Here is a 23044-nt window from a genome sequence, read left to right on the forward strand (position 1 = left end):
CCACCTGCTGGCCAAACAGGAGAAATACACTTCAGATATATTTAAGACAGGAAAATATCCAATACATTTTATAGGCTTAAAACATACTGTTTCTTCACAGAATTCATTTATTTCAGTGTATTTGGTATACACAGTGGAGAAGTGGCCTAGTGGTTAGAGTACTGGTCTTGCAATCCAGAGGTGGCTGGTTCAAATCCCACTGCTGCTCCTTGTGATCTTGGGCGTCACTTAACCCTCCATTGCCTCAGGTACAAACCTAGATTGTGAGCCCTCATGGGACAGAGAAATATCCAGAGTATCTGAATGTAACTCACCTTCAGCTACTACTGAAAAAGGTGTGAGCAAAATATAAATAAATAAAATAAATACTGCCATTCAAAAGAATCCTCAAGGAGGTTTACAGTATAATTCAGTAAAAAAAAAAAAACACAGGTCAATATTTAAAGCTTGGCTGATTAAATTGCCTCTTTGGGGCTAACCACTAATATTCAGTGGTACTTCTGGTAAGTGTAGTGGCATAACCATAGGTCAGCAAAGCTCACCTAGCAGCAGCACAACTGGTTTGTGGCTAGTGGGGAACCCCAAGTCCTGCAGTTGAAGACTCTTGACAACTACTTCCCCCCCCCCCCCCCACGCTATCCTTTAAATCCTTTGATGCTGGGCAAACATTGACTCATAGCAACTGCTTGTGCTATCCATGAGCTTTCCCTCTGATGCAACTTTCCTGTTCACAGGGCCAGGAAGTTGCATCAGAAGGAAGGCTAAGGGCTGGCACAAGAAACCGATATGAGTTGCTGCTCGCTGTTGCCTAGCACTAAAATATTTTTGGTACTGGCGCAGTTGGGGGAGTGAAATTAAGAGATGCTGGATCAACTTGTGGGGAAGAGCCCCTGGGTTAGTGATACGGCCTGGCATTTAATGTCTGCAACAGTCCTGTAAAAATTGAACTGGAACCTTCAAGAAGTCAGACTCTGTGTATGTACAGTAACCCAAGAGAAACAGAAACGCATTTATGCTTGTCCTGGGCAAAATACAAAGACATCGGCGCTGACATGCTCCAATTAATGCATTCCAAATAAAATACATTTGCTTTGGTCCTATTGTCTCTCTCTTTGCTTACTGTCCTCTGGTTTTGTTTTTTTTACCTAACTCCAGGTTCTGCTGTCCATTTACTATTTCTCCTTTCGTCCCTTCTTCTAGTCTTCCTCCATATTTTGGCTCTCTAGTTGACCTTGTCCTTTCAGCTTTTCACTCCCTATCTTTCTTTTCTACCTCTGTCCACTCAAAATTTAGCCGCCGCCTCATATTCCAGTTCTTTTTACTTTTCCATGCCTATCAACTTTGTCTCCTCTCCATCAGACTCGCTCCCTATCCCTCCCATGCCCTTGTCTCGCTCCTTCCTCACCTTCATTCCCTTCTATCTTTCTCCCCATCCCAACTCACCCTAATCCCAGTTTCATCTATTTCCCTCTGTCTCCCATCCCCTCACCTTTGTTCCTTTTCTGTTGGTCATCCCCTCCAGATGCATTCCACGTATTTGCAAAGGTGGAAAGAAGAGAAAACGTCAGCCAGCATGGTTAAAAGGTGGCTATTACAGCCAAAAGATAGTCCTTCAAAGAATGGAAAAAGGCCCCCAATGAAGAAAAGAAGAAGCAATATAAGCATTGGTAAGTCAGATGCAAAGCATTAATAAAGAAGGCTAAAAGAGAACATGAAGAGAGGCTAAAACTCACAATAACAACTTTTTCAGGTACATCAGAAGCAGAAAGCCTGCGAGGGAATCCGTGGGACCATTAGATCACAAAGGAGCAAAAGGGGCGCTCAGGGAGGACAAGGCCGTAGCGGAGAAACTGAATGAATTCTTTGCTTCTGTCTTTATGGAAGAAGATGTAAGAGATCTGCCTGAACTGGAAATGGTTTTCAAGGGTGATGATGCAGAGGAATTGAAAGAAATCTCAGTGAACCTGGAAGATGTACAGAGCCAAATTGACAAATTAAAGAGTAGTAAATCACCTGGACCAGATGGCATACATCCAAGGGTACTCAGAGAACTCAAGCATGAAATTGCTGATCTGCTGTTAGTAATATGTAACCTGTTGTTAAAATCGTCCATAGTACCTGAAGATTGGAGGGTGGCCAATGTGACGCTGATTTTTAAAAAGGGCTCTAGGGGTGATGAGAGAAATTATAGACCGGTAAACCTGACGTTGGTGCCGGGTAAAATAGTGGAAACCATTATAAAGAATAAAATTATAGAGCATGTAGACAAACATGGTTTAATGGGACAGAGTCAGCATGGGTTCAGCTGAGGGAAGTCTTGCCTCAGCAACCTGCTTAATTCCTTTGAAGGCATGAATAAACATGTGGAGTGCCGCAGTGATCTGTACTAGGACTGGTACTATTTAACATATTTATAAATGGTATGGAAATTGGAACGACAAGTAAGGTGATCAAATTTGCAGATGATACAAAACTATTCAAGGTTGTTAAAACACGTGTGGAGTGTGAAATATTGCATGAAGACCTTAGGAAATTGGAAGACTGGGTGTCCAAATAGCAGATGAAATTTAATGTGGACAAATGCAAGGTGATGCACATTGGAAAGAATAATCAGAATCACAGTTACCTTATGCTAGGGTCCACCTTGGGGGTCAGTGCTCAAGAAAAATATCTGAGTGTCATCGTAGATAATATGCTGAAAACATCTGTCCAGTGTGCGGCAGCAACCAAAAAAGCAAACAGGATGATAGGAATTATTAGAAAGGGATGGTGAATAAGACTGAAAATATTATAATGCCTTTGTGTCACTCTGTGGTGCTTCCGTACTTTGAGTATTGTGTTCAGTTCTGGTCGCCATTGTCACTGACAGCCGTATCTCAAAAATGATATAGCGGAATCAGAAAAGGTTCAAAGAAGAGCGACTAAAATGATAAAGGGGATGGAACTCCTCCCATATGAGGAAAGGCTAAAGAGGTTAGGGCTCTTCAGCTTGGAAAAGAAACGGATCAGGGGATATGTGATTGAGGTCTACAAAATCCTGAGTGGTGTAGAACGAGTAGAAGTTAATTGATTTTTTTTACTTGTTCCAAAAGTACAAAGACTAGGGGACACTCAAGGAAGTTACATGGAAATACTTTTAAAACGCATAGGAGGAAATATTGTTTCACGCAACGAATAGTTAAGCTCTGGAACTCTTTGCTGGAGGAAGTGGTAACAGCGGTTATTGTATCTGGTGTTAAAAAGGGTTTGGACAAATTCCTGGAGGAAAAGTCCATAGTCTGAGACAAACATGGGAAGCAACTGCTTGCCCTGGGATTTGTAGTATGGAGTGTTGCCACGATTTGGGTTTCTGCCAGGTACTTGTGATCTGGCTTGGCCACCGTTTGGAAAACAGGATCCTGGACTAGAAGGACCATTGGTCTGACCCAGTATGGCTACTCTTATGTTCTTATGCCACCCACTCAAAACCATTCTGCAGCACCAGGTACAGAGGCCTCAGAGTGTGGGATGTTAGGGAAAGGCCTTTTGACCTCTATGTGTAGATTTTGGGCAAAAATTTTTGTTACATTTGTACCCTGCACTTTCCCACTCATGGCAGGCTCAATGTGGCAGGCAATGGAGGATTAAGTGACTTGCCCAGAGTCACAAGGAGCTGCCTGTGCCAGGAATCGAGCTCAGTTCCCCAGGACCAAAGTCCACCACCCTAACCACTAGGCCACTCCTCCACTCATATGGGTGGGAGTGTAAGAAAACTAATTATTGAACATTAAATGCAACCCTACACCTGACATAGTCTTGTTGTGTTCCTTAACTTCCAACATAGCTGAAACTGATAGAAGTGGGAACATGTGACTACTGTACTTGCATTTCTAGTTAAGCAGTGTGTAGGCTTTCTTGTGTGACTCAGGCTTCACAGTCACCAAATATTCTCCATTTCCTTAATACAGTGTCAAGTTCTTTGTGCACCTCTTGTGCAGAAGATGGAAAAGAGAGAATGCAATTGAATGGCTGGCAGTGTTCCTGCTGTCACAGTGATAGCTAGGAGAGACCTGGATGCATTTGCAATGCTCAGACAACAGCTGGCTCTATGGTCTATAGAGAACAGTGTATAGCCAGATCTGCATGCAAGTGTGGGAAGGATCCTGCTGATAAGAGTGAATGTGGGAAAGGAAGAGGATGGGGGAATGTTAAAACCGTTAACAGGCTGCAGGGTTTACCGGGTAGATTCATAGTGCAGATATTCAGATGCTGAAATCAAATTAAGACTCCCCAAGGAAAGCAAACGCTAATTATTAAAGAATTTAAATCATAGTCTATTTTCTGGGGATGTGTAAGGGGGCTTCCTCTGTATGTGGCCCTTCCCTAGGTGCTGGGGTGTCTCTGGAAAAGTGGGAACTATCAAGTGTAATACAGAACTGAAGTTTCAGGACATAGTTATTTAATAGCATGGGACTGGGATTAAAACAGTGATGGGCTCATTTTCTCGGCCCAGTTATTTATGCCTGGTCACACTGTTAAGAATATATTCTACAGACCAGCCATACAAATGGTCGAGTTTGCATTACTCTTTATCCAAGTCTGCTTTTACTGTCTTCCTCTTTGGTTCTCGTCTGTCCTAACACAACCCTTCCTGTACTTAAGCCAGAGACTTACCAGAAACCTTCAGATAAAAGTTAAGCCAAAGACATGTTAACACACTCATGTACAGGAAATACAACATCGCCTCTGAGACATGTCAAGAAACCTATTAAACAAAGGCATAAGAAAATAAAATGGAGACTATGATCCCAAGTTCACGCCAATGGAGGAGTCAAGAAGCCCATACAGAACTCCAAATGAGAGCAAAATCTGTCAGACCTCCTAAGCAGTGTAAAATGAAACCAGATACAGAGGGCACAGTATACATAAAAGAGAGTTCTGTAAAAGAGTTCCCTTTAATAAATTAAACGAGATCTAGAGAGCACAGTATACATGTGAGAGAATTCTCTCTAAGAAAGGAAATTAGGTAAAGATCTGAGATGTCTCCTTAAGAAAAGATATGGACAGACCCGTTTTAGATCAAACATCAAATCAGAAATTGAGATGTCTGTATTGCAGCATATCCAATTTGGGTAATATTTTAGGAAAGGAATACCGACATAGAGCCTGTCTACAATACTGGTTATGTGTGGCGGAAGCAACTGTCAATATCCGAAACCAACAGAGGCTATTCTGCAGTACAACACTTCTAAGTGTCAGTATTTCCACATGTAACTTTGCTACTTCACAACATAGACTTATAAGTGCCAACATTTATGTAGATGTGAATATCATCTCAGAGGGAGGGTGGGATTGGGATTGGGGTGGGGGGAAGTGTCAATTAGTTTGATGGTATAAAATCTGTACGGTGATTTTTGAATGTAATGAGTATTTGGTTGTAACTGATAATAATGTTTGTGAAATGTATGGTCCCATCAATAAAAATGTTGAGACATAAGTGCCAACATTTAGGGCCCCTTTTACAATACGGTACTTCCCACCCCCAGCGCACTGCCATATCCAGCGCTACAAACATATTTTTATTTTTGTAGCGCCGGGGTTTATCCTGTGGAAATCACTGCCCGGTTAGTGCGGGAGCCCTTTCCACCACCTCAATGGGCGGCGGTAAGGACTTGCCCCCAAAATGGCCGCACGGCCATTTCCTGCAGAAAAGAAAGACTAACTTTTTACCAGCTGCGGTAAAAGAGTGCCTTGGCGCGTGTCAAAAAATGTGCCAATGCCAGCACAGGCCCCCTTTTGCTGATCCTTGGTAAGAGGGGCCCTTAGGCCTGTACGTGGTCCATTTTTTAAACCTACACACAGTGTTCAAAGTAATATATATTTTAATACTTAAGTAAAAGTATAGTGAAGAACACATTAAAAATGTTACTTAAGTAGTATTAGCAACTACAAGAGGATTATTATATTGCTTGTTTAATTAGTCTTCTTTTTATATAATGGAAGTTATTTTATCTTTCCTATTTTTTGTACAAGACAAGTTGTTAATTTCTTGGTTGTATATGTATAATCTAATAAATAGCATTTAAAACAAGTTTACTTAAGTGAAAGTAAAAAAGTTATTGTCTAATATAATACTTTTTGAGTAAAAATATTGTGACTACAGTGAATGCAACTATTGTTAACATTTTTATCCCAACAACTTAATTGCCCTACAATTCAATCCATTTTGCTTTTAGTAAAACTACATTTTTGAAAATGACTGTCACTCATGTGAGTGCACTTGTGAGTCTTAAAGTCAGGCTCATTTTCAAAGCACTTAGCCTCCCAAAGTTCCATAGAAACCTATGGAACTTAGCCTCCCAAAGTGCTTTGAAAATATGCCTCCTACCACAGCTACAAAGGTATTCAACAACTGCACTGTCAGGAAGTGGATTGTTCAGGCTGATAAAGAGTTCCTTCAAATCAGGCCGGGCTGCAATATTACTGATGTCTTCTGACTGAGTCTGCAAGTTTTGATCAACAGAATCTCAGAAACACTTACCATCTGCATTGGAAATAGTGATGACTAATTCATCACTTGCACCTTCATCTTTATCTTCATTGTCATGCTGTTCAATTGCAAGGAAGGCTTTCATAAGTTGCAGTCGTTCTAACAAATGTTTGATGTGATGGCAAACCTTCAAGAACTGATGCGAGAACATTAAGGGGCTCATTTTCAAAGCACTTAGACTTACAAAGTATGAGGCTCATTTTCAAAGCACATATTTATTTATTGGGATTTATTAACCACATGTCTGAAGAGATTCACCCAAGGCAGTGTACAGTAGGTACAGTTTAATGTCAAACTTACTATTTGTTAACAGCATAACAATAGTAAAATTAACAAGTAAAGACAGAGACAGAATGAAAGAGGACATCTTGAAAGCAGCAAACTGAGACCTAATAATAGGACGACCGTGAAACAGGATAAAAAATATACACATTTAACAGCTCTCAAACTCAAATAACAGAGATATAATGCAATGTAAGCATAATATAATTTAATATCTCCTCTTCTTAAGGATATTCATTGGTTATCTATGTTCATCAGATTCTATATGGTATCTTACCATCTTATATGATAGATCTCATTAAGTTATCACCACGAAATGCCACCTCATCATCTAGAGAATATCTCATATTATATTTCCCAAGTTGTAAAAACTTAACCTACAAAACTATCTATAATGCTACTTTTTCTTAACCAAAGTACCAAACTCTGGAACTCATTACCCAAATATATCAGACATTCAGTCAATTAGGGGGGCAGACTCAAGAAAAATGTCAGGAAGTATTTTTTCACAGAGAGAGTGGTGGATGCTTGGAATGCCCTCCCGTGGGAGGTGGTGGAGATGAAAACGGTAACGGAATTCAAACATGCGTGGGATAAACATAAAGGAATCCTGTTCGGAAGGAAGGGATCCTCAGGAGCTTAGCAGAGATTGGATGGCAGAGGCGGGGCTGGTGGTTGGGAGGTGGGGTTAGTGCTGGGCAGACTTATACGGTCTGTGCCCTGAAAAAGACAGATACAAATCAAGGTACGGTATACACAAAAAGTAGCACAAATGAGTTAGCTTGTTTGGCAGACTGGATGGACCGTGCAGGTCTTTTTCAGCCGTCATCTACTATGTTACTATGTAATTATATGTCATTTAGAAGTTTACTTAAGTTAAAGCCCACTTCTGTAGATCTGTGTTCAGCTAATATGAAAATATTTTTATATAGTTAATATTAAGTGTCTTGTAATGCTTCTTCTTAATTTGTTATGTAAACTGCATTTAACCTGCGCTTTCTTGGGAAAATGCGGGGTAGAAATGTCATAATAATAAATAAACAGTGCTGGAATATCTAATAAACACACAATTAGAACATTAATGAGAAATAACATTGCTAAGATACTAATACTTTTTTTATAATACAGCTTACTATATAGCTGAGGGGCCAAACTCAGATATATAGATGGGGACAAGATGCCTGATACAGAGTCAGCTGGGATAAATAAATGGGTGGCTGTGACAGAACAGTGTTTTTTAAGCCTGTAAAACTGGCTAAATTAATTCTAAAATGTATTTCTTTAGTTTGGCCAGCAGGTGGTGCATGTTTATGCTTAAAGCTGTTACAGATAAGTGAATGATTCTTTATTTTTAGGAAGTAAACAAATGTTTAGTTAGTGTTATAATTGATCCATCTTTCAGATACTGTTTGCTGATTGCACATTTTTTGTCCACTGTTCCAAGTTCTGAGAATAAACACAATTGTTTGTTCGTTCTGCCTGTCTGGACTGATAAAGAATCCTGGTGGTTTGTGTGTTGGATCTGTGAGTGCTTTCTGGGAACTGTAGAACCACTGGAAGTGTGGCCTCCAGTAACCTAGAAATCACTGGGGATAATTTGAGAGCGGGAGACTCACCCAGAGGCGGTTGTGACCCAGTCGGTGGGAGGAGGGTGCTAGTGTAGAGCACAAGTGGCAGGTGCAGGTGGACCTGAGCTGTGCTGGGAAGAGACAATCTAAGTGGCTGCGGGTTAACTCCAGGTGGGTGGCTAGGAGTTTCGTGACAGTGGCTAAACTCAAGGCAAGTTCTTTGTAAAGTTAATCAAGATATAAGGAAGTGGTCTAAATTACAGTGGATGTAGCAAGCTAGCCCAGGTGCAGAATGGGTATAGAGTCAGTTACCCTATGTATTAAAGGCTTGGGAGAAGAGTCAGGCTTTTACCTGCATCCTGAAGTTGAGGTAGTGTCAAGTTATACGCAGCCCCCCTGGGAGCAAATTCCATAGTCTGTGGGCTACTCCTGAGAAGGCTCATTGGTGGGTATCACATCATACAATCTCCTTTGATGAGGGGACAGATAGTGATGCTCCTTGAGAGGATCTTAGAGGCCTCAAAGGTGTGTAGAAAGCTAGATTGTAAGCTCTTTGAGCAGGGACCGTCCCTCTATGTTAAATTGTACAGCGCTGTATAACTCTAGTAGCGCTTTAGAAATGTTAAGTAGTAGTAGTAGTAACTTATTCTTTAAGTGCTCTGGTCCATTTTGTCTGAGGGCCTTGAAAATCAAAGTTTTACATTTAGCCCTGTAAGGCACTGGTAGCCAGTGTAGTTTTTGCAGGAAGGATGTTATGTGGTCACACAGTTTGCAGCCTTCTATCAGTTGTACTGCAGCATTTTGAATTAGTTGGAGTTGATACAACTCTTTTTGGTTTGGCCAGTGTACAGGGCATTACAGTAGTCTAGTCGTGATGTTATCATGGCATGGACCACTGTCTTTTCAATATATGGAGAGAGATTTCGTAGCTGCCATAGGTGATAGAGACAATTTTTAAAGGTAGTTTGAATCTGCGGGATCAGAGTGATTGATGAGTCTAGCAGTATCCCAAGATTCCTGAGCTGTGATTTTAGGGGGAGTTCATACTTCCCAAAAGGTATTCTGAAGTCCAGTATTTGTCCACTTGTGTTAGGTACCCAAAGAATCTATCTCTGTTTTGCTTGGGTGCAGGCAGACAGTTTACTCAGAGCTGTGGGTAAATCTGGTTCAGTGGGCGTGAGTAATTGCATATCATCAGCATAGATGTAGAATTTTGTGTCCATCGACGGAAGCAGCTCGGCCAGAGGCTTGAGGTAGATATTAAATAAAATGGGAGACAGTATGGATCCCTGTGGCACCCCACAGTCCAGCACCCAAGGTAATGATGTGCTGTTGCTGACCATAACTGATTTTTGTCTGTCTGACAAATAGGATTTTAACCATGCAAGTTCTGTGGTTCTGATACCTGATTCTGACAGTCTTAGATATACAAAGTTCCATAGATTACTACACGGGGCTCATTTTCAAAAGAGAAAAATGTCCAAAAAAGTGTAATAAAGAACCACTTGGACGGATTTCTTCTCTAAACATCCAAATCGGTAATTTTTATTTTTTTTTTATTTTTTTATTTTTTATTTATTTATTTATAATTTCAAACAATAATATACAAGATAACCTTGCTTAAGTAATACAGAGAAACAAGTCCTGCAAAATCATTTAAGTAGTTAATAAAGAAAAAAGGAGGAAAATAAAAAAAAAGACTAGTCTCCCTTTCTTAGACCACAAACTTTAGAGAGGGGGAGCACAGGAAAAAATGAGGAGAAATTATACACTGTCCAATTTAAAGGAAATTAAGGCCTGGACCTATCCACGGTTATATTAAACTTATATTGAACCTAAATCTTAAAGAGTTAATTAGCTAGTTTCTTCAATTCAACAAAATCTCTCAGTTGTTCCGGTTCGAAGAAGGTATACTTATTATCCTGATATTTTATAAAACATTTACAAGGATAAGCCAGTAAGAAGCTGGCTCCTAACTTTTTAACATCCTCTCTCAACAACAGAAACTTCCTTCTCTTTTCTTGGGTAGATTTTATAACATCTGGATAAATCCATATTCGAGCTCCATAAAACAATTTTTGAGAATTCTTAAAGAATAATTTCATAATAGAGTTAACATCAGGTTCAAATATAAAAGATACCAATAAAGTGGCTCGAGATTGAATCTCAGTCAAAGAGTTCTCAAGAAATGTTGTCAAATCCTGTAATCCTGGAGTTTGTAGATCCTGTTGAACTTTTTTTATCTGAAGTTCCTCAGTTTTACGAGACGTTGGAAGATAATATATTTTATTAATCGGAGGAATATTGTCTGAGGAATAATGAAGAACTTCATTTAAATATTTTCTAAATAACTCCATTGGACCCAGTTCTGTCATTATAGGAAAATTTAGTATCCTCAAATTGAGGCGTCTATTAAAATTTTCAATTCGGTCTAATTTATTGTGTAGAATAAGTCTATCCTTCATCAAACTTTCAGTTGTATCCTTTAAAGAGGTGAGTTCTTGCTGAAACACAACTTTTTGCTTTTCAGATTCTATCTTAAATTTTTCAAAGGAATCATGCAATAAGTCTACCTTGGTCACTAGTAGCGCCGTGTCCAAGGCAGCTTTCGAAATTGTTTTCTGTAGATTTTGTAGAATAAGCCAAATACTTTCCAATGAGACCTCCATACGGGCTACTGGCTCCAGATGAGAATCCTCAGCGGTTTCTCCGGGGGTGGCTCCAGCTGCTACAGCTTCGTCAACGCCAACTTCGGACGCCTCCGAAGACTCCGCCTCCCACCGGAGCTCCGCTGGGCATGGAGGCGGGTTCAATTCAGGCGAGGATAGCGTTGTCTCTAGCCCCAATGAAGCCGCCGCTCCTCCGACCGCTTCCGTAGCAGGGCTCCTCGTCTCCGTGCTTCGTGGAGTACTCGCGAAAAACCCGTCGAGGGTCCGCTGAACTGCTTGGGTGGCTCTAGGCGCAGCTGGTAAGCCTTTAACCGAACCCTTCCTTTTTGTATGAGGCATATTGAGTCAAAATAGAAGAAATAGAATCAAGAGTCAGCAGGTCCTCGATAAGCGTTCGCGAGTAACGTCCGCCATCTTTAATCTCCCCCCATCTTTCCCAAATCGGTAATTTTTAAACATGTTTTGCAGACGTTTATCTATGCATTTCATCTGCACTGGGTCCAAATCACAAGGGGTGTGTTGGGGGTGTTTGGAAGGCGGGATTAGAGCGTGACTAACACTTGGATGTTTTACAGCCATAATGGAACTTCAACATTTTGGTCTAGACCTGTTTTCAGAATGAATAAGGCACAAAAAGGTGTCCTAAATGACCAGATGACCACAGGAGGGAATCAGGGATGACCCCCCTTACTCCCTCAGTGGTTACTGACTCCCTCCCACCCCCTAAAAAATATGATAGCCTCAAATGTCCATTTAGCCAGGTCCATTAGAGCAGAATGCTGGTCCCTGGAGTAGTGTAGTAGTGGGTACAGTGCACTGAAGACTGTTACACTTATGGTGGAAACTGTGAGCCCTCCAAAACTCACCAGAAACCCACTGTACCAACATATAGGTGCCCGATTCACCCATAAGGGCTATTGTAGTGGTGTACAGTTTGGGGTAGTGGGTTTTGGAAGGTTCAGAAGACAAGATAAGGGAGCAATGGTGAGATGTGTATCTGGGAGCATTTATATGAAGTCCACAGCGGTATCCCCTAGGATGTCAGGGGGACCAGTCTGCTAAAAATGCTGCACTTGTATGTTTTGGTTTTTATTTTTTTCAAAAATGGCCTGAAAATATAAACACACAGAGCACAAAACTTTGTTTTCAAAGGGTATTAAAACAAAAATAGATGTTTTGCTTTTTAAAAAATGGTTACATTTGCTATTCAGATTTGGGAAATTTAGCACAAAAAATCCAATGTCCGACTTTAGACAACATATCAAAAATACCCCTCCATATAATTTTGTGCTTTGAAAATATACTTTAAAAGTAATTGGTATTAGTTGGTACTCTCCAAATTGAGTGTGCGAAATCCAGTGTGTGCAAGCAGAAGGAGGTGTGGACCTGGGTGGGTCACGGGAGTGGCTGACAGTAGTGCACATGGGTTTTAAAATACTTGCATTTTTGTGCACATGTGCAGTCATGTACGTCTGCCACTGAGCGTAAATCAACATGCTTAAAGTCAGGAGTGTAAATGTGCTCTTAAGCTTCTGCGTTCAATTGTCATTATTCAATGAGTGCTTAGCAGTGCTGTAGCGAGGGCAGCTGACACCCGGGGCGGGTCGCCGCTGCGCACCCCCCCCCCGGGTGCAGCACGGCACCCCCTCCCCCCTCCGGAGCGCACCCTCCCCCCTCCAGAACGCACCCCCCCGGAGCGCGTACTTACGAGGGAAAGCGGCGAGGGATGGGCGGGAGGGCCAAACCGTCCCGAATGCATGTCGCTGGGAGCTGTGTCGGCTCCACTGGTTCCCTGCTCTCTCTGTCCCAGAACAGGAAGTAACCTGTTCCGGGGCAGAGGGGGCAGGGAACCAGCGGAGCCGACACCCCCCCCCCAGCAGTGTGCACCCGGGGCGGACCGCCCCACCGCCCCCCCTTCCTACGACATTGGTGCTTAGCATGTTCTATCCTGGTGCCATACTTTAGGCGCTGTGTACAGAATTACCCCCTTAGTGGGGTAGTTATCATAGTGTAGTATCACCAAACCCACGTTATTTGCCCCCTAACACATTCTAAGAGGCTCTATTACATGTTATGTAACCATAATACATGGGTCATTCCATGCTAAGTGGTCTAAAATTAAAAAAATTATTCCCACCATCATGTTCTCCAATTTTGTTCAAATTTTATCTGTTGTGCGAGTCAGGTGTTAAACAAAGTTTCCCAAAATTTGAGGTCTCTAACTGCAATAGTTGCAGATCTAGACCCCCTTTTCTGAAAGGTTGTCAGTCCATGAGCGCGCGACATTTACCAAAATGCCATTTTGGGGGTCTAATAAAATCCAAACACATTTATAAGAATGGCTAAAAAATTCAAATCCTGTACAGTTTTTGATGCTAATTCCAATGAAATACATTTTAACATTATGGATGCAAAATCCAGTCAAACAAGTTGACTCAAAGTGTGCATCAAAATTGGTTGCGACTCATCGGAACATATTTGGACCAATATTCAGACCGCAACAACTTCCATGCAAACAAAGGTACGGACTTGAAATTTTGAACAAACATTATGCTTGTACTGGACATAATACTGCCACATTTGCAACTAACCAGCATCTATAACCGCCCTGCAGGATCTCTTCAAAGTTGGCACTGTCAGCGCAAATGGTAAAATATACCAAAGTTCAAAGCCAACTATTAAAAAAGAGTCTGCCTGAATCAGCTTGTGAACAGTATTATCTGAAAGAGAACATTGTGCTCTACAATACTGATATGATTTTGTTTTGAAATGCCACCATTAAGTAGCCATGGACTGACAACCTTTCAGAAAAGGGGGTCTAGATCTGCAACTATTGCAGTTAGAGACCTCAAATTTTGGGAAACTTCGTTTAACACCTGACTCGCACAACAGATAAAATTTGAACAAAATTGGAGACATGATGGTGGGAAGGTTTAGACCACTTGGCATGGAATGACCCACATGTTAGTATAGTAAAGAGATGCAAAACAGTTAATTACTGTGTAAATTCAGTATTCCTCATAAAATACTGTCTGATGTTCCTTGGCTACTTCTTAAAGGTGCCGATGCTCGCAATGAGGAACTTCCTCTCCCTCTTCCCCTCAAATGATATCACTCCACTCACTGCAAGGACCACTGCAAGTACTTCTTCCACCACCCCAATATTGGCCCATCAAGTACTCCCAATGTTGACCCATCAAGTACTTCTCCCACCCACCACGAAGACCCTCTCCCATGAAAATTGACCAAAATTGGTATTTCACCTTGTTTTGGTTTTGGCCAAAAATGTGGGTGCGTTTTTGGTTTAAACTACTACTACTTAACATTTCTAAAGTGCTACTAGGATTACGCAGCGCTGTACAATTTAACATAGAGGGACAGTCCCTGCTCAAAGAGCTTACAATCTAAAAGACAAGTGAACGGTCAGTCCGATAGGGGCAGTCAAATTGGGGCCGTCTGGATTTACTGAACGGTAAGAGTTAGGTGCCGAATGCAGCATTGAAGAGGTGGGTTTTAAGCAAAGACTTGAAGATGGGCAGGGAGGGGGTTTGGCGTATGGGTTCAGGAAGGTTGTTCCAAGCATAGGGTGAGGCGAGGCAGAATGAGCAGAGCCTGGAGTTGGCGGTGGTGGAGAAGGGTACTGAGAGGAGGGATTTGTCCTGTGAACGGAGGTTTCGGGCGGGAACGTAAGGGGAGATGAGGGTAGAAAGGTAGTGAGGGGCAGCAGACTGAGTGCATTTGTAGGTAAGAAAGAGAAGCTTGAATTGAATGTGGTATCTGATTGGAAGCCAGTGAAGTGACCTGAGGAGAGGGGTGATATGTGCTGTTCGGTCCCCCCTCCTCTCACCCCCCACCCGAACAGAAGAAATGCCATTCCTCTCCCCCAGTCTTGTTTCATTGGTTGCTCCTGCCCATTCTAGCTCCTCAGACAAAATAACCGCAGAAGATCACAGCAGCCATTTTGAGCGAGGACCTGGCATTGGCAGGAATGATCAGCTGTAAGTGTTGGAAATAAAATATGGAAGGCTTGTGTTTGAGGTTGAGTGATGTAACTTCCTGTTTCCGCGAGGGCAGGACATAGGGAGCGAAGGCCCGAAGGGAGGCAATCTGCCGCTGTTCTTTCACACGGAGGTGAGGCGCTGCCAATTTGAATGCAGGGGGCCCAGTGGCGGACGGAGGGGGGCTGTCGACGGGGCTGGGGGTGGGCGGGTGGAGACTTGGGACTATGGCGCCGGCGGGGCCCCAGGTCCGGCTCAGTCTCTTGGTGGCCCTGGTAAGCACTAGTGCATGATTACCTCAGGGCACACTCAGGCATCCTGTGGTAAGTTCCGGGGTGGCATGCACACAGCACGCCGTAAGAAATCATGTTTAATTTTTACTGTACAGGAGGCATGTCTGGGGGGAGGAGAGTGGGCATATCTGTTGTAATTAGTTTGCTATGTTCTAAGTGATCAGTGTGTGATTAGCACATGAGCCCTTACCACCTACAAAATAGGCCATTAATACCAACATTCAGAAATTGAACATTTTACTGCTGCACTAAAAATGGCCTTAGTGCTGGGAAAAGACCCATGTAAGGGCACACTAAGCAGAGACGTAACTAGGTAGGGTTCCTCCAAATGCACTTCGGACTTTCTGGTTCGAAAATCACTACGTTCGTCACTTGATTTTTGGGTGTTTTCAGCAAAATGTCCAAATCAGATTTAGACGTCATATCAAAAATGCCCCTCTGGGAGACTTCCACGTATAAAAGAACCCGATAAGACATTGTACTGTGGGGAAGGGAGGTGAGACAGAGGGTGTCAGAAGGGAACTGAGGCTAGAAAGGTGAGAGGCAGAGAAAAATGACAGTTTGCATGTGAGATCACAATGGCAAATCTATTTTTATCCCTAGTTATGGCGATCTCCCCCTCCCCACTCTGTATTTCAGGCTGTGATGGGAGCTCGGTATTTGCAGGTGGAGCTTGCGCTGAGGGTACCAGCAGGCTTTGGGTGTGAGGGATAAGAGCTTTCGGCGGCGTCTGGAAATTAGCATCTGATTCTCTGACATCTATCTGGATTTTTTATCTCTGGCCCTCTTCTGGATCTGAACACAGGGTTTACCATCTGACACAAATACGCCTGAATGCTTCTGTTCTTTGGTGTGGACTGCGGACAGCCATCGCTGAGGGAAGCTTCCCTTTCCCAGCCAGTGCCAGACCCTGGAGCATCACTGGCAAACACTTCTTTCTTAGTTCACACCAGTAGAAATTGCTGCTGGGTTGCAAGATTGGGTAAGTGAGATGGCAGAAGTGGGTTCATCTCTGCAGTGCTCCTGCTCCATCTCTTCCCTGGGATCTGGGATCTGGGATCTGGGGATAGGTGGGGAGAGGGTCCTTTCTTCTGGCTGTCTCTTACCACTCCATGCTCTCTTCAGAGCTGCCTCTGTTGCAGTTTCTCATGGCTGCCTTGCTCTCTGCTGTCTCTTGGCATCCAGAGGCCAGATAAACACCATTTCCAGTATCCGGGCCATAAAACAGAAATGGATTTACTGGAAGCACTGTTCACATTTCAGTGTTTGATTCTTAATGCTGCTACCACTGAGGAGTTTCTCGCCATGATGCCTTATTGAAATCTCCCAGGCAGCTTCTAGGAATGTGCATTGGGGGTAATTATTATCTGTCTCAGCAGGAATGTCAGTTCATTCCCACTGAAACACTTCAGTGAGCTTTTACATAGCCTGTGGCGGTTTTCTACAGTGTTTCGTGGTACAGGACTTAAACTGGATATTCATAACCTTTCACATATGTATTAGAGAGAAACTACCTTATATTACAGTATGCTTCTAAGGTATTATATACATTAAATCTATGGGTCCCTTTATGCTAAAACCTTATGTTATAATGTGATTTTAAGGGTTAATTACATGGGCTCTGTTGCTAACCTGTCAGGCTTTTCCTTAGCTGTTGTCTGAGCAATTTATGACTGAAAAGTTATTTGACATAACTTTACATTTCTGGATCAATTTTTATAGGGAAATGGGACTTGCCAGCTTATAATCGAACGAGAAAAACGCCCAAGTTCCGACCTAAATCGGGAGATGGGCGTTTATCTCACAAAAACGAATAACGCGGTATAATCAAAAGCCGAATTTGGGACGCTTTCAACTGCACTCCGTCGCGGATGCGGACAAAGTGGACGGGGGCGTGTCGAAGGCGTGTCAAAGGCGGAACTGGGGCGTGGTTATCACCCGAACAGAGATGGGCGCCCTTCGCCGATAATGGATGCGTTTGTAGCTAGAATTTAGGGCACTTTTCCTGGACCCTGTTTTTTCACGAATAAGGCCCCAAAAAGTGCCCTAAATGATCAGATTACCCCCAGAGGGAATCGGGGATGACCTCCCCTGACTCCCCCAGTGGTCACTAACCCCCTCCCACCACAAAAAAATGATGTTTCACAACTTTTTATTTTCACCCTCAAATGTCATACCCTCCTCCCAGGCAGCAGTATGCAGGTCCCTGGAGCAGTTGTTAGGGGGTGCAGTGGACGTCAGGCAGGTGGACCCAGGCCCATCCCCCCTACCTGTTACAATTGTGCTGCTTAATGCTTATTAGTCGTCCAACCCCCCCAAACCCACTGTACCCACATGTAGGTGCCCCTCTTCACCCCTTAGGGCTATAGTAATGGTGTAGACTTGTGGGCAGTGGGTTTTGAGGGGGATTTGGGGGGCTCAACACACAATGGAAGGGTGCTATGCACCTGGGAGCTCTTTTACCTGTTTTTTTGTTTTTGTAAAAGTGCCCCCTAGGGTGCCCGGTTGGTGTCCTGGCATGTGAGGGGGACCAGTGCACTACGAATCCTGGCCCCTCCCACGAACAAATGCCTTGGATTTATTCGTTTTTGAGCTGGGCACTTTCCTTTTCCATTATCGCTGAAAAGCAAAAACGCCCAGCTCACACATTGGCGAATAAAACATGGGCGTCTATTTTTTATCGATAATACGGTTCGGTCCGCCCCTTCACGGACCCGTTCTCGGAGATTAACGCCCATGGAGATAGGCGTTTCTGTTCCATTATGCCCCTCTTGATATACCACCTTTCTGAGGTTTTTGCAACTACATTCAAAGCAGTTTACATCGAATATTCAGGTACTTATTTGTACCAGGGGCAATGGAGGGTTAAGTGACTTGCCCAGAGTCACAAGGGGCTGCGGTGGGAATCAAACTCAGTTCCCCAAGATCAAAGTCCACTGCACTAACCACTAGGCTGCTCCTCCAAAATTTCTGCTTTTGGGGTTTAAAGATCTGAATAGACATTTTGTTGGCCCAAATACTATTATATTGTCGTATTAAGACTCGGGTTCAAGCGTTATGAGACAAAATAACTTTTGTGATACAGCCAGGGCACTGCTTTAAGACAAGCTCACATTGCTGGGTTTCAGCTGGTACTGAGAGGGCACTGTTTTAAGGAAGTTCACACAGCCGAGGTCCAGCAGCTCCTGTGCTGTAAGGGGACTTCTAAATTCTGAGGTGCTCAGTCATGTTGAATTTTGGGGTTAATGTTTAAATCTTGTGTGGGTTTTCTACATTAGGGTATTCTGACTCAACCAATTCATTCAAATAAATCATGTACAATCCTCCACTTACCTTTTTCCACAGCGAATAAGGGCGTATAATAGGGCGAATTGCTAATCTCAATTATTCCATGGGCTAGTAATCGCTGAATCTCAGGAGCTATACCTTTAATAGCATCTTGGCTGAGGGTATTGTGATCTTTTAGGACCTTGCCCTGGATCTTTTAACTCTATTATTACCTTCTTCACAGAGGTAGCATTTCCATATGGGTTATTTTCTGTAGCTCATACTTCATCATGCCCTTCTAATGGTAATGCATTTAAAATGTCTTATGACTTAGAGAACAAATGTCTTAATGGCAATGCAAGTGAGGAGGGCACCGAAGAAGGTGTAAAATCAATGTTAATACTAAACTGGATCAGGAGATCTCGTCCTTATAAGTTAATAGGGCATTTTGGGGCATATAACAAAGATGCCCATGTAGATTAATTACCACATCACTCCCGTATTCTGTCTACATTCAAAAGAATAATGTCCCCTATTTCCACAATCTGAAAGTGAAAAGTCAAGAAAAGGTCAGTGTGGTGGGGAACTCAGAAGTCTGGGATGAGTGGCAGTGTCTTGAGAAACAGGACAGGAACTGGACAGATTTTAACACTGGTAAGTTTCACTTTCCTCTTCGTCCATCTAGGCAATGTCTTCTTCTGATGAAGATGCTCTCAGTGAAAAATCATATCGGAGTGAGAGATCCTGCAGAAGTGAGAGGTCGTATTGGAGTGAGAGGACCTGCAGGAGTGAGAGGTCGTATCAAAGTGAGAGGACCTGCAGGAGTGAGAAGTCCTGCAGAAGGGAGCGGTCTGGGAGCCTATCTCCTTGTCCTCGAGGAGACACCCTACCATGGAATCTACCACTCCATGAGCAGAAGAAACGGAAAAGCCAAGATTCAGTGCTGGATCCCGCAGAGAGAGCTGTTGTCAGAGTTGCTGGTAAGAGAGTGTCCATCAGTCAGGGCAACATAACAATATAAGAATAGCCAAACTGAGTCAGACCAATGGTCCATCTAGCCCAGTATCCTGCTTCCAACAGTGACCAAGCCAGGTCACAAGTACCTGGCAGAGACCCAAATAGTAGGAACTTTCTATGCTATGAATCCCAGGGCAAGCGGTGACTTCCCCATGTCTAACTCAATAGCAGACTATGGACTTTTCCTCCAGGAACTTGTCCAAACTTTTTTTAAACCCAGATACGCTAACCGCTGTTACTACACCTTCCTGCAAAGAGTTCCAGAGCTTAACTATTCTTTGAGTGAAAAAATATTTCCTCTTATTTGTTTTGAATGTATTTCCATGTAATTTCATCGAATGTCCTATGTCCCCTAGTCTTTGTAGTTTTTGAAAGAGTGAAAAATTTATTCACTTCTTCTCATTCTACACCACTCAGGATTTTATAGACTTCAATCATATTCCCCCCCCCCCCCCCCCCCCCCGCTCAACCATCTCTTTTTGAAGCTGAAGAGCCCTAACCTCTAGCCTTTCTTCATATGAGAGGAGTTCCATCCCCTTTATTTTGGTCGCTCTTCTTTGAACCTTTTCTAATTCCACTATATCTTTTTTGAGATACGTTGACCAGAACTGAACGCAATACTCAAGGTGAGGTCGCACCATGGAGCGACACAGGGGCATTATACTATTCTTGGTCTTATTCACCATCCCTTTCCTAAGAATTCCTAGCATCCTGTTTGCTTTTTTGGCTGTCACCGCAAACAGAGCAGAATATTTGAGCGTATTGACTACAATGATACCTAGATCTTTTTCTTGGGTGCTGACCCCCAAGGTGGACCCCAGCATCAAGTAACTATGATTTGGATTATTCTTTCCAATGTGCATCACTTTGCTTTTGTCCACATTAAATTTAATCTGCCCATTTGGCTGCCCGGTCTTCCTGCAATTTTTCACAGTCCGCACGTGTTTTAACAACCTTGAATAGTTTTGTATCATCTGCAAATGTAATCATCTCACTCGTCGTTTCTGTTTCCAGATCATTTATAAATATGTTAAACAGCATTGAACATTATACAAGTCCTTCATGTCTCCTTTTGCTTTTCAAATCCTGCTCTTTTCACTCTATCTTGGATGCTCTCATAATTCTCCTTCTATCCTCAAAATATTTCTACTGCTTTGAACGCTAAAAGCTGTTAATATTAGGCATTAGTGAGGGTGTGATGTAAATATTAGTTAATAAATATAAAATTAAGACAATTCATCAACTTTTACATAAAGAAATAGGTCAGAATTGTTGTTTGTTTGTTTTTTAATTCTAAGACCAGGGGAAAGAAATATTAAGCAATGTCATGGGATTTACTATGAGTTTCTGCTCCATAGTCTAATTTATGAATTGGAAAAGCTGGTGATTAGCTAAACTTAAAGCGCAGTCAGTGCTGGAGGGCATGTGGGAAAATGGGCTTCATGTTGCATATACAATGGAAACGGGACACAAACAGAATAATGCAAAGGCTTCTTTCACTTTCTTACTGGGAGAATCTTTCACATTCACTTGTGCTCAGAATTCTACATTAAAATCACATCTCCACAGAATTCCAAGACATGATCTGTTTAGATATGTTGAAAAGGAAAGAGATCCACATGAGCCAACAAGCAGAGGAAGGCAAAAGAAGCACCTACAAGTTTGATTCCATTTGCAGGTCCTGAAATCAGACATTGATCTGGTCTCATTTGAACAGAAAAATGATCCATTATTGAAGGCTTATATTGGTTATTTATACTATCACTTTATTTTGCTTTATCACATTTTCTATAAATGATGACTTGTTAGTTGTCTATTTTTGATTTTGTTGTTTATTTTTTACATTTCTGACTACTAAGATTCACTCCTCCTCCTTATCATCTATTCCTCCATATTCCTCTTTTTACTGCATCTATCTATAACTTTTAATCTCTTTCCCTCATTCTAGCCATCATTACCCATCTCTCTCTTCTTCCTCAGCCTTTCAGGTAACTTCCTCTTCCCCTATGTCCAGCATTTCTATCCCTCTCCCTCTCTTTCATTTACCATTTTCCCTCTTTTGCTCTCCCTATCCCCCATGCCCAACATTCCTGTAGTTCTCGATCTTTCTATCCCTTCCCTGTGTTCAACATCTTCCGCTCTCTCTCTCTTCCCTGTGTCACATATCTTTCTCTCTCTCTTTTGTCCAGCATCTCCCTCACTTTCTCTGCTTCTATGTACAGAATCTAACCTCCTCTGTCTCTCCTCCTGAGTCCAGCATCTCCTGTGTCCATTTCTCCTCCTCCCAGTCCTATAGCCAGAACTTAATTTTTTTTTGTTTGGGGGTGGGGGGTGGGGGGTGGGGGTGATGGTCCTGAGTCCAAAGTGTGTGTGTGTGTGGGGGGGGGGGGCACACACACAAACTTTCTGTTTTACATTGGATCTCCACTCCTATCCTGTTCTCCGTGCCCCCCTCCCCCCATGACCTCTAAATTCTTCAGCTGGCAGGGATCCTCAAGCCACACCAGCAGAACAGGTCCTCCACTAGTGGCCTGGCAGTTGGTGGCACTTTTCATGGGCCACTGCTGTCCTGTGCCCCCCCCCCCCCTACACATATGCTCAGTTTTAATTGATGTGTGAAAACTGAACATGTGCAGTGAGGCCCATGGAAAGTGACATGAACTTCTAGGCCACTGGTAGAAGACCTGTTCTGTTGATGAGGCTTGGGGATCCCTGCCAGGCAAAGCAGCCCATGGTGCCACAATATTTGGGCACACAACTTTCAGGAATTAGGGGGATGAAAGGTCATTTTATAACTGGTCGCTTGGATTAAGAGGTGCCCCACCTAGTTACATCTCTGCTTAGTGTGCCCTTACACGGGTCTTTTCCCAGCTCTAAGGCCATTTTTAGTGCAGCAGTAAAATGTTAAATTTCTGAATGTTGGTATTAATGGCCTATTTTGTAGGTGGTAAGGTCTAATGTGCTAATCACACACTGATCACTTAGAACATGGCAACGTAGCTGTGTAAACTAATTACCACGGAGATGCCCACTCTCCTCCCCCCAGACATGCCTCCTTACTGCGTGGTGTGCGCATGCCACCCCGGAACTTACCACAGGATGCCTGAGCGTGCCCTGAGGTAATCATGCATTAGTGCTTACAACAGCTTGGTAAAAGGACCCCTTAGAGATGAAGGTTAAAAAAACACAACTACTACTATTACAAATCATTTCTATTGCACTACCAGTTGTACGCAGCACTTCACAATTGAACATGAAGAAAAGACAGTCCCTGCTCAAAAGAGCTTACAATCTAAATCAGGACAGACAGACAATAAGGATAAGGGTAGGACAGACTGATAGGACACATAGGGAAAAGGGACTATTGAAGAGAGGAAGACAAGATAAAGGTTACGAGCAGGTGACAAGTTAGGAATTAAAA

The sequence above is a fragment of the Microcaecilia unicolor genome, chromosome 11 (assembly GCF_901765095.1).
Source record: "Microcaecilia unicolor chromosome 11, aMicUni1.1, whole genome shotgun sequence".
Classification (NCBI taxonomy): domain Eukaryota; kingdom Metazoa; phylum Chordata; class Amphibia; order Gymnophiona; family Siphonopidae; genus Microcaecilia; species Microcaecilia unicolor.